Genomic DNA, 14,197 nt, shown 5'->3' with positions numbered 1-14,197 from the left:
AGAATTTAAGCAAAATTCCTTCGAGTTAATTCAGCCAATAGTTACATCTGAGGAGAATCAGGCTTTGATCTATATTCCTTCTGAAGAAGAAATTCATGATGTTTTAAATTACATTCCTAGTTGGAATGCTCCGGGGCCGGACGGTTTCCCCGCTGGTTTCTTTCAAACCCAATGGTCTACTGTTGGTGCTGATGTAGTTAAGTTAGTTCAAAATTTCTTTCATACCAAACATCTACCACCTCACATTAATCAAACCATTACTTGTCTGATTCCTAAAACCCATCATCCTTCAACTCCTAGTGACTATAAACCAATAGGACTTTGCAATATTACATATAAGATAATTTCAAAAATTCTTGTTTCTAGAATGAAACCTCTCATGGAGAAAATTATTTCCCCAACACAGGCAGCTTATGTTCCAAAGAGATACATAAATGACAATATTGTGGTGGCACATGAATTGATTCACTCGATGAAAAAATCTAACAAGAAACAAAGACTAGTAGCTCTAAAGTTGGATATGCCGAAGGCATTCGACAGAGTATAATGACCTTTCATTGACAAAATGCTAGATTCATTAGGATTCTGTGAGGAATGGAGAACAATTATCCAGCAGTGTATTTCGACTACTTCTGTCTCAGTTCGTCTTAATGGCAATATGTGCAGAGCATATCAACCTACTCGTGGGCTTAGACAGGGAGATCCATTGTCTCCCTAACTATTCATCATCTCCATGGAATATTTTACTATATCTTTAATGCATGCTGAGGCTATGGGTTTATTAAAAGGAATTCAAGCAGGGCAAAAATCGATAACTATCAACCATATGTTATTTGCAGATGATTGTATGTTGTTTTTCAGGCTACTGAAGATGGTATGAATCAGATCAAAGATATTTTACAAAACTTCAGTCAAGTATCAGGTGAAATGATTAATTTTAACAAATCATCAGCCTTTGTTGCGGGAGATATATCTTCTGATCAGAAAGCTTCTATTAGAAACAGCCTTAGAGTTAAACAGTTAGTGATTTCAGACAAATATGTAGGTGTCCCAATACTGTTGGGAAAATCGAAAACTAATTCTTTTGCTTCTGTTAAGGATTCTTATGAACACAGACTTCAAGGTTGGTGTTCTAAGACTCTTAACTTGATGGCTAAAACAACTTTACTAAAGTCAGTGCTTAATACAATGCCAACACATTATATGAGTAATTTTAAACTTCCTAAGAATATCATTACTGAGTTAGAGTTAATTCAGAGGAAATTCTGGTAGGGTCGTAAAAGAAATTAGGGTTTCAGTCCTATTTCTTGGAATTCTCTTTACTTTCCTAAAGAAGAAGGAGGTTTAGCTTTTAGGAATCTTGAGTTGTATAACAAGGCCCTCATGATCAAATTAGCATGAAGACTGTGTATAGAAGAAGACAAACCTTGGACTCAGATTATGAAGGCTAAGTATTCTCCTTTCTGCAACTTTCTTCATCTTCAAGAAACGCACAATAATAGTTCTCGGATTTGGAAAAGGCTGGAATTAGGGCTCCAATACGTTAGGCAGTTTCACAGGTGGGATGTAAGATGTGGTACTAAAATATTGGTCTGTTATGATAAATGGGTGAGAGGTCTAAATACACCACCATCTCCTAAAGGAAATTATTCAGAGTCAATCAGAATTGTTAATGTTTCTGATCTTATGCTACAAAATCCAAGAAGATGGAATACACATTTAATTCAAAAAGTGTTTCCAAAAGAAACTGCTGATCTTATACTTAAAATGCATTTGGTTCAGTTTGGCACGGACAAACTTATCTGGGAATTGAATAGAACATGAGAATTCACCATCAAATCTACTTATAATGAGCTTGTTAGGCAGTCACGGGCCTCTAATGCACATACAAATAATGATTTTCCAAGAACAGTTTGGAAATGTCTGTGGAAAATGAATGTTTCACATAAAGTTAAGTTGTTCATTTGGAAATGCATTAAAGAGATAGTGCCAACAAAAGAAAAATTGCACAAATATAAGGAAAATATCAATCCAATATGTTTCTAGATGCTTACAAACAGAGGAAACATTGAATCATCTACTTATTGATTGTAATCATTCAAGATCAGTTTGGTTAGGCATGAACATAAACGTTTCTTCCTTGCAAGATCAGCAAATTCAGGTTAAACACTGGATAGTTTCTTGGTTTTCTAACACTAAGTCACATTTGAATGGTATTTCATCTAATTGAATCTCAATTGCAATGATAACTGCCTGGTTTATTTGGAAAAATAGATGCATGAAGGAGTTTGAAAACAAAAACCAAAACATTCACTCCACAGTTTATTCTATCAAACACATGGTTAACCAATGTTCAGTAGAACATCATCATATTACTGGACAAAATGTTATCCATTGGTCTCCACCTCAGTCTGATGTTCTTAAGATAAATATTGATGCTTCGTTTGATTGCAATAACTCATATATAGGTATTTGTTTAATACTTCGCAACTCTGCAGGAAACTGTAAAGGCATCAGAGGTAGATTCATCGATGGAGGAATAGATCCGGATCAGGCAGAATGTCTAGCCTTCAAAGAAGCTATCTACTAGGCTAGAGAAAAGGGTCTGCAAAAAGTTATGTTTGAAGGTGACTGTGTGAATATGATAAACTTAGTAAATCTCGCCAAATCTGTAGTTCATTGGATAAATGAAGGCATTGTAAATGAAATAAGGCATCTACTATCTTGGTTTTCTTGGTTTGATGTTAAATATGTTAAAAGAAAAGTAAAAAATGCGGCACATGTAATTGCTAACAAAGCAAGAACTGGCAAAAACTCTTTTGATTACCAATGTAACATTCCTGAATTATTCATGAAAGAAATCAGGAATGATCAAAGTCATGCCAGTTTAAGTTACTTGTAATTTTCCTTAGTAATACAAGTGGTTGTTTGCATCAAAAAAAAATAGAATTGTTTGATGTTGTGTACAATTGTAGATAGTACTAGTATCTTAGAAGATAAATCATCAATCTATAACAACTCAAAAATTACGGTAACAACCCACAATTACATATTCTTCTCAACAATTATAGATAAATATTTTTATTTCATCATAAATTTCAATGTAACAAGATCAATATTTCTCTAATATAATGTCAATTATTAATATATGAAGGTAAACTTCTTAAGGCGGGACCGGGAAAAAGTAATAATATTAATATATGGAGGTTATTACTATTTATAACTAGCCCAAGTTGGGACCATGATTTTTTTATTAATACATGGAGGTTATTAATATATAGAGTATCAATATACAAAGGTTTTACTGTATATACTATAAACCAAAATACTTTATCCAGTACTCGGTTCACACTGCTCGGTATTGACCTCCGTCATACATTCCAATCTAGGTTCACAGTACTTGGTATTGACATTCGACGTACATTCCGATCTTCCAAATATTGGACAAAGCCATAAACTTTTGGTACGTTGCCAGATTTATAGTCAAGGATAGATATTACGACTAATCATAAACGGGACGAGGCATGCTCCAGTTCACACTGCTCGGATTGACCTTCATCTAACATTCTGATATACTAGATACGAGACAAAGCAGATATTGACCTTCGTCATACATTTCGTTCTACAATACAAAACATATATTTTCTTACATTCCCAGATTTAGAGTCTCGGAATAGATATTGCGAGTAATCATAGACGCGACGATGCATGTTTAGGCTCACGCTTCTCGGTATTGACCTCAATCATACATTCCGAGACAAAACACATCTATTGGTACATTAACAGATTCAGAGTCTCGAGATAGATATTACGAGTAATCATAGACGCGACGATGTATGTTTTGGTTCGCACTGCTCCGTATTGACCTCCGTCATATTTCGATCTACCATATATGGGACAAAACATATCTTTTGGTACACTCTCATATTTAGAGTCTGGAGATAGATATGACGGGTGGTCATAGGCACTTAAGACACATGGCTAGGTTCCCAATTCTCGGTATTGACATTCAATATACATTATGATCTTGCAGATGTTGGACAAAGCCCTAATCCTTTGGTACAGTACATTTCAAGATTTATAGTCCATGATAGTTATTACGACTAATCATAAATGCGAAGAGGCATGTTCCGGTTCACACTGCTCGGATTGACCTCCATCATACATTCTGATACACTCTAGTAGATACAAGACAAAACAGAATGTTAGATTTAGAATCTCAAGGTAGATACAAATTAAAGGTGAAACCTAAATTAGAATATAAATACAAACCTAAAGTTGAAACCCTAGACTTTCTTCATTTCCTTTTTCTTTTTCTATCTGCATTACACACTAACTCTCTGAAGTACAACAACACTGAATCTAGGTCTCCTAATCCGAACCCAAGAATAATTCATAGAAAACCGATCGTCAGAAAACCTTGATCCATCTGTTACTCCAAATCACGAGATATGAAATCGCTCAGCTCTGTCAACAAATCATGAAAACTAACAACAACATTTCAATTAACATCTTGGAAGGTGATATTGTTAGTTTTTTTTATTGTAATTTTTTTTTTGTAGTTTCATTCATTTATGGTTAGGTGTTTTAGTTTTGTGATTCTTTTCAGTTTCTGGTGTAAGGTATTGCGTTCCAACGGGGTTTAATTTATGATATTAATCTAATCTTCCTCAACAATAACTCCAATGGAAAAAATCAGTGACTTTGAAAGGTAATCAGTATACAACTTTTGTAGTATCAGTTTAGTCTTACTCATTTCTTGTATGCGTCATTATTTTAGATGATTCTTTTAATTTATTATGTTGCTTTGAAAATAATCAGTATGGAACTTTTGTAGTATCAGTTTTATTCTGTTATGGTTTGTCTAAATCTCAACAAGTGGTTTACTCGATATCTTCATTTTATTAATTTGTTATTAGGATCTAAGAGAATACCACGACTTTAAAACAATACCATTCTATTGCGGCAGTAGGAAGAACATGTGACCTATTGCGGAACAGGAGCGACACTTAAAATATGATATGAAAGTCATTATAGCTTTTGTTGGGGTTTAAATGGACTATATCTGAGTCCGGTGACTCAAAATGCTATTATATTAATAGCTTCTCTAATGGTCATTGTCTGTGTTTCCTATGCGGCAACACAAATAAGACATTCACAATCTATTTTTCCTTAAAAATAGGTAGAGAAAAAAATCCATGTCCAACAGTATTGCATGTAACCTCCTCTTTTAATTAGTATAAATTTTATTTTCCATAATTAATATTTTGGATACCGAGTATAACACCCATGAAATTTTTTTGGAATCCTAGAAACGCACATCTATAAAATTCTATATCTTATATCTTGAATCTTTTCAATCTAGATTAATGGAGGGCTTCACTATATTTTGAAAATTACTGTCACGTAAGTAATGACTTTTACTCGGCTTATCGTTTTTATATCGGAATTTTACTCGGCTTGTAGATGTTATGTCGCATAAGGTTCGCACGAGGTTCGCTAAAGCATTAAACAGTTTCAACAATCCAAACAAGCATGTTTTGCTGCAGCTAATTCCACACGATCCTTGATAATTAAGAAATTAATATATATATATATATATATATATATATATATGGCAGATTCGTTTTTTTAGTAAAACAAGTTAAAGGTTGCATAATATTTTCAAAAGATACAATTTTTATTAGTAAAACTCCTTGTCGATTGAACTGGGATACCTTTAAGATATACTTTCTTTCCCATCCATCATGGGTGTTTTGTTTGTCTCCGGCATCATAATAATAGTAATCATACCATTAGAGGCATCAACTGATGCTCTGTTGTTCCTCGTTATGATCTCGGATTCAATCCTATTTCCACGATCACGATAATCTTCGATGCTTTGTTGTCCTGATCATTTACATTCAAATCCGTTGCTCGTCGATTGATCATTGGGGGAATTGTCTAATGGTGTTAAATTACTTAATTTTCTGATATCATTTTCCCTAATCACTACTTATTGTATTGGCTAGCGGCAATGTTATTTTTTTAGGACTTTGATTGATTTTACAGATTATTATAAATATTTAGGAAATCGATTGAGGTATATTGTATTAATGATGTAATGGAGTAGTTTGATAAACTTTTTTTCTTTTATTTTTTCCTTTCATCGGTAAACAATTTTTTTTTTCCTTTCTGATTCAGTGATTAATTTGATCGTGGGGGTGAATTAGGTTTAGGGGATTAATTTGATCGTAGGGGTGAATTAGGTTTAGGGGTATGTTTATAAAAATAATTAGTTCTTTTTATGATTTTTCGAATAACCGTATGCGAACTACTTTACCCGCCGATAGGGGGTAGCACTAGTATTTCATGGGGTATATAAAGGAATGCCCTTTAAGAATTGGGGGAAAAAGAAAAGCCACAGTACTTTCGTAGGCCGTAGATACCTTAAATATAAGTTTTTTCCCTTAATATCCTTCCCCCCTTAGATATTGGACTATTTTTCGGTGTTATTTTGATTCCATGAATTTCTAGTTTTTCTTCAGCTTCTACTAGGCTTTCAGAGAAGATTTCCATACATATAATAAAGAGGTATGGGGATAAAGGGTCACCCTTCCTGAGTCCCCTAGTAGGCTTGAAAAACTCGCCTGAACAACCATTTAACAGAACTGCTATAGAAGTTGTAGATATACAAGTATTGATTAAATTACAGAAGGCTTGATTAAACCCAAAAGCTTTTAAAGCTTTTAGGAGAAAATCCCAATTCACCTTGTCAAAGGCTTTTGACATATCGATTTTTGTTCCCATACCAGCGTGTTTAATTTTCTTTTTTTTGAAAGAGTGTATAATTTCCTGAGAGATTATAACATTATCAGATATCTGCCGGTTTGATAGGAAAACAACTTGAAATGGAGAGATTATGGAGTCTAAATGCGGTTTGATTCTATTAGCTATTTTTTTTTTCTATTATCTTATAGATAGTATTACACAATCCTATTGGTCTAAACTGGCTAGGGTCTTTGGGATGTCTATTTTTAGGTATCAGGAAAAGAAAGGTTTTATTGAATTCCTTATCTAACTCCCCAGTTTTGAAAAAATTTTGTATTGTATGAGTTACCTGTTCTCATACAATGTTCCAATTCATTTTGAAAAAACTTGTTGGGAATCCATCCAGACCAGGAGACTTATTGGGTTTTCGTTTCCTAAGGACTGTCAGAATTTCTTCAGCTGTAGGGATTGCATTTAGGATTGAGTTATCTGTATCAGAGATGGAGGGGGTAATATTAGTTAAAATATTAATATTCTCAGAAGAAATTATGTTATCCTCAGTGAAAAGGTTAGAGTAGTATTCTTTCAGCGTATGTCTAATTTCCTCTTTCTTAAAAGTTGGCTCTCCATTGCTCTTATTAAGGCACTCAATATTATTCCATTTCCTTCTCTTGAGGATTTTAGTATGAAAGTATTTTGTATTTTTTTTCTCCTAACTGCACTGTGTTATCCCTTGATTGCTGTTTTGCTATTGCTTCTTGAGTGTCATAAAAATTTTCTAATATGAAGAGTTTATCTTTGATTTTTTCTTGATTTTTTCTTCTTGTTCTTCGCGGATGACTTCCTTCTATTCATTAGAGCTGACCTAAAGGAATGTCACAACATTCTTCGCCTCATTGACAACTTCAGTAAAGTCTCAGGCCAATTAATTAACTTTGATAAATCAGGAATTTTCTTTAGCAAGAAAGTTCAGCCTAAACACAAAAGAATGATTAGTAGAATCCTAAAGATCAAACATATTGATTTAAAAGATTCATACTTAGGAACACCTCTATTTATAGATAAATTCAAAATAAAGCTTTTCGAAAACATTATAGAGAAAATGGAGCACAAAATTCAGAAATGGATAGGAAAAACTCTAGCACAAGCCAGCAAAATGATACTAAACAAAGCTACCCTGGAAAACTTAGCTACTTATCAGATGAGTTGCTTCATATTGCCAAAGAAAATAACAAACAAAATAGATGCTATTCAGAGAGATTTCTGGTGGGGGAAAGAAACTAATAATAAAGGTTATTATCCATCCTCTTATTCTTGTCTCTGTAAACCCATCCATAAAGGGGGACTAGGTTTTAGGAATGCCCATAAATTCAATTTAGCTCTTATAGCCAAATTGGCTTGGAGAATTCTAAAGGAACCTAAGGCTCTTTGGGTTTCTCAACTTAGACCTAGATACTTCAGGAAAACGTCTGCTTTTAGAGCAAACATTCCAACCTCTAGTTCTTGGGTTTGGAAGTGCATCTATAAAGGAATAAAATTAATGGAACAAAACAGTATATGAGAAATTGGAGAGGGAAAGAAAGTTAATATTTGGGAGGATAATTGGATTCCTGACCTGGCAGAGAACCTTAAGAATTACAAGACTACCCAAAATACTTACTTAAGTCTGGTGAAGGATCTTATAGACATCAATACTAGAAGATGGAATGTCTCCCTGATTCACTCTTTGTTCCCTAAACACATAGCTCTGAAAATCTGTCAAATAAGACTAGGAAAAAAAGACACCTTGAGATGGTTACTTACGAATTCAGGGAACTTCACAGTCAAATCCATATACAATAAGCTACAAGAAAAAACTATAAACAATTACAATTTATGACAACCAGATGCCTTCTGGAAGAAATTATGGTATCTTAATATCTCCCAAAGAATAAAAAATTTTGCTTGGAAATGTCTTCAGAAGGCTGTTTCTACTAATAGTAAAAGGGCAAGATTTCAATCTGATATCTCCCCCTCTTGTGCCTTTGGTTGTTGTGAGATTGAAACTGTTGAACACATCTTCCTTCACTATAATTTTGCAAAAGCTGTTTGGGATACTGAACCTTGCCCTGTTGATACACATTCAATGCAAATACTACTTTCCTAGAAGTTCAAAGAATGGTTAGGAAAGGACAGTGACATTATCAATATAGAAATCACACTGACCAAAATATGGTTCATATGGAAGGAAAGATGTAATAGAGCTTTTTATGGTCAACATCAAACACATCAGCAAGTGGCACTAGAAATACAGAGACACTTAGCTTACTGGCATAAGGAAAAATACCTAGTTCACAAAAAAGACTCAATGATGGGAAACAATAAGAACAACAAATGGCAATTTCCAGCACCTGGCCATAACACACTAAATTTGGATGTTGATTAGATCTCAAGTAGTGTCCCAACAGGTTATGCTATAATCTTTCGAAATGATGCAGGTGGTTTCAAGCATGGAAGAGCAGGACCTATCTCAGCAACTTCACCAGAAGAAGCGGAAGCTTTAGGATTTCTTCATGCAGCAAAATGGGCTCGAACAAAGAATCTGTCAGACGTTAGTGTGGAGGGCGATTGCAAGAATATTATTGACTATCTGAATGAAGAATTATCTCAAATCACAAGGCAAAACCAAACTATTATGGATGAAGTTAGGCAAGAATTTTCTTTTTGTAACAACTTTAAAGGCTTTTATTTTAGACCTAGAACAACAAACAGGGTAGCTGATACTCTAGCCAAAGAGGCTAAGAACTTTAGAACTGATTTTGAATGGAGCAACAATCCTCCTTCTTGTATTATCAATGATCTAGAAGTAGATAAATCTAATGCCAGGATCCTTGACAAAGGCCCAGCACTAGATGGCTCTACTCTTCCTGTTGTAAGGGTTACTAACTCCCTAAGTTAGTTTGCTTTTTATGAATTGTTAACTTTCAAAATAAAATAAAATAATCCTTCCCCCCTTAGTTTGGCCTGGAATTAGGGCTGTTCATGGTCGGTTTTGGTTCGGTTTCTATCCAAACCAAAACCGAAACCGATACTATCGGTTTCTAAAAAGCTAAACCAAACCAATCCATTAACCATTGGTTCGGTTTCCAAATGGTTCCAGCCGGTTTCGGTTTGTTCCAGTGGTTTTTGGTTAACCAATAGTTATGTCAAACGACTCAAACAAAAAAAATACATAAATTTACAGATAAAAAAATCGTAGTTGCCGATGGTATTGGTTTACACAAATTTGCAGACAAAAAAAAATATATCAAGAATAGTTAAAGCTTACTCTAAATCTAGAGATCAAAAGAAGATATATAATATATCTTAATTTAGTTATTGACAAACAAAAAAGAATGGAGAAGGGAAGAAGAAAGTCGAGTAGCAGCAGTGGCTGCTGTAGTTAGGGGTGGAGAAGGGAGGCGACTAAGAGAAGGAGAAAGAGAAAGAGGGAGAATATCATAATGAAATATTAGATTTAGGGTTTCTATTTATCCTCTAAATCAATAGGTAGAATCTAATACTTGTAAATCAAGGTAGAAACTAAGTTTAAAAATTAATTGGTTTTTCAATGGTTTTTGGTTCGGCTTTAGAGGTCAAACCAAACCAAAACCAATACTATCGGTTTTCCACTTTCTACACCATAACCAATCCATTAGTAAATGGTTCGGCTTGATTTCTTCCTAATTGGTCTGGTTCGGTCCGGTTCCAGCGGAAAACCAAAACCATGTTCAGCCCTACCTGGAATAGTTTGGTAAAGTTTCCTCATCTAAGATAATCTGATTTTAGACGAGAAATTTTATTGTAATTTAGTATACGGGGTTTTGTTTCTAACGTCAATTGTGTATTTAGCTTCTGATTTTAAGTTTTGTTTGTTTATGGTTTGGTTAATGTATTGGGAACGTCTTATTCCGTAGTTCTATCTCGTTTTTTTGATGATGCACATGGGGTGTTTGTAGTTTCCCGTGGATGTAGACACACCGTTGTCGAACCACGTTAATTCGTTTGTGTTATTACCTCTTTATTTCTCCGCATCTTATATTTTGCTCTTGATTTATAGTTTCATCTGATGTTATCTATTGCTTTGTATTTTTAATCAATTGGATGTGAACTCAAATAAAAAGGTGTTCACAATTTGGCGCTAGAAAAATGTAGTTGAACCTGTGTGAGATCTATCACCATTCAAGTTTTTATTTCTAAAACTTGTTTTCATTTTTATAAAATTTTCAATTTACTGTTCTTAAAGACGATTCAATGGTGGCTTTGCTTTTCGGAATCGGTACCCACTTCTATTAAGTTTCAATTTACTATTCTTGAAAACGAAGCTTTCTGAAATTGATTTTACATATTTTGATGAAACGCCAAATTTTCATGAGTCTTTAAAAGACCCAGGAGAGGTCTTCACCTCCTCAACATTTTTATCCAAAAAGGGCTTCTAGTCGAGGTTTATTCAGATGCAATGTTATACATACTCTTCCAATTTGTTTTCTAATAATAAACTAGCTTCGTATTCTACCCGATTGGAAAAATGGTTCAATGAACTGCCATGTCCAGATTTGATTATTACCTAATCTTGGGATTTGTTTCTGCTGGTGATGTTAGCCTCTAACACAATATATTTTTACCTTAACGTTTTCTTTCTCTCAAGCGAGTCAAGCCCCCGTTGTTTTCATTTTTTGGCCGGAGCATAGCCACTCTTTTTGATTTTTAACCTGATGTCTTACCATCGGTATCTTAATTTGTTTCCCACAGTTCATGCCTTGAACCGAGCTTGCAAAAACAACTCAACGAATCACCGTTCATAGGTCCGGGATGTTTTCCAATAAATGAATTTCTTACCTTGCATATGCATTGTTCGAGAAAATAGCTCAATGAACTGTGGTAATAGATATTATTCTAAGCTAGGAAACCCAAAGTCCGATGGTTATGTTGTTGTTCATCCCAGCATCGTATTTGCGAATCATTGTATTCTTCTTTGTTTGATTATAGACCACAAAAAGTGTCGAATAATGACAGACGTCAGTTTACTAGCCATACTAGCTTATCTATTCTACTTTATGACCTTATCTTCTCTGCTTTATGTCTTTCTTTTGTCAGAAAATATTGTCAGAAAATACTACCTTATCCTAATGCTAGTTTGTACCAGCATCACAAGGATGGAGTTCAGAAGAAGCTTGGATCCAAGGTCCGATGCCAAATGCATAAAGAAACGTAGCAGGGGCAATGGTGAAGCCAAAAGGTCACTCTACCTGCTTGGATCTTCATCACTTGCATGAGTAGTCATCGACTGATGACAAAAGCTTCAAAATACAAAGCTAATCACGAAGCTTTAAAACACGAAGCTGGTGACAAAAGCTTCAAAATACGAAGCTAATGATGAAGCTTTAAATCACCAAGATGATAACAAAAAGCTTCAAAATACGAAGCTAATCACGAAGCTTTAAATCACGAAGCTTCAAAACACGAAGCTGGTGACAAAAGCTTCAAATATGAAGCTAGTGATGAAGCTTTAAATCACGAAGCTGATAACAAAAAGCTTCAAAATACGAAGCTAATGACGTATTTTCACATGGTATAACTCAAGTGTGACGTCGACGATGGCATGAAGATGTCATCGTCGTTCTTTTCACATGTATTTTAACATGATACATCCTTGATGTATATCATAAATCAGGCTAACAATGAGACAAAGCTTTACAATGATGATTCAAAATCCGGTGGGGGTGCCCAAAGAGGATGATTGTTGCTAGCCAAAAAGGCTAGCTAAATATGATCGTTAGCACATGTCTTTGTATCTTCGCCTACGCGCCGATCTCTACTTCCATGTGAAGCTGTATGATGATAGAGGCATATCTTCATGAATAAGAGATCGAGATATGAAGATATCTCTTTCAGATCATCAGTTCATGAAGATATTCCTTACCAATGAGATAAAGATATCTCTCTCACTGATCTTCATTCCTATGATAGCTCTAGCCTAGTCCGAGATTTCTAAAAGAGCCAGCTGACCTATAGTCGACGATGAGCCGAAGCCTTGCTACGATACCAAAAATTCGAAGAGTTCAAGCTGAAGCTCAAAGCAACAGAGTTACACGAAAGTTCCAAGTATCAATTTTTACGATAGCACAGAGTATTAATACTTTGAGCTTGCATCTCTTCAATGATCTCTGTGCTTTCAACTTCTTATACTTTGGTCCAATGATGGCACGAAGATGACACATGATTCTTATATTTTGGTCCAACGATCTTTGTGTTTTCAACTTTGTGCTTTAATTGCAAATTAATACGACGAATGAAACCACAGTTTAATTGAAAGAAGGAAAGCACGAAGCTTCCTAAAGAAGTACTGGAAATATAGTTCAATAATGTCGAAAAAGACGCGTCTGACTCAACATATCACCTAATCAATACTTCTTATTACGTCAGGCCTCTTACGAAGAATTTTGCGGGAATTCTCACCGGAGGCTATATTTCCAGGCACAAATGAGCCAAAGTCCGATGCTCGTAGTGCTTGCTGGAGCAATCCAGTCCCACTCCGGTGATATGTACCTGCGATCTCAACAATGATGCAGCTCCCATCCTATCACGATGATATGTACACACCCAACTAGCTAAAAGAATAACGGGGCACGATTAAAGAGGAGTTTAAGTTTAACTCAAAAATCTTCCAAAGAGGATCCCGCAGGTCAAGCTTTCTCCCATTCTTGTGTGGATAAATGGCATGGCTGGATTGAATACTGCCAAAGCAACGGAAGACGCCACGCCAGTGCTTCAATTCTAGCTTTGGTTCTACGTCCGACAATGTCCAACAATTCTGATGTACCAACGTGCCAAGACGATAATGGTAAAGATTCCAAGTCGATGCCTAGTCTGACGTCGACGACGGCATGAAGATGCCAAGTCGATGCCTAGTCTGATATCGACGATGGCATGAAGATGCCAAGTCTGATGTCGACGACGATGGGTTAACCTACTTTCTACACGAGGAGTTAATTACGAAGCATACTTCAAGAAGGTCTGTGACTGGCACGATCATAATGAACGAGGTTGCTGCAGTCTAGTTCAGTCCCAAGTCCTAAGCTTAGATAGGACGATCAACAAATGAAGCAGATAATAACTTTATTCCGGTGTGCAAAGTGATGCCGATGCCTAAGAAGTACAAAATTCACCCAAGTACAAGTCCAGTGACGACGATGCAAGGTCTACCAGTGTACAACTCAAGCCTGATGACTCTTCTTCCACCCCGATGATACAGAGCACCAGCCGAAGTCCGATGTTGGTAATGCTTGCCAAAACCCGAAGCCGACCGCATATGCACCAAAGAACGCCAGAAACGATGAACCAGAGTCCGAAGATAAGGACGAAAATGACTCCAACGATGGTGGTCCAACGTACCAAGACAATGATGATGCAGGCTTCCACCATTCAG

This window comes from Papaver somniferum, chromosome 5, assembly GCF_003573695.1.
Source record: "Papaver somniferum cultivar HN1 chromosome 5, ASM357369v1, whole genome shotgun sequence".
Lineage (NCBI taxonomy): Eukaryota > Viridiplantae > Streptophyta > Magnoliopsida > Ranunculales > Papaveraceae > Papaver > Papaver somniferum.
Note: the sequence above shows the minus strand (reverse complement) of the source record.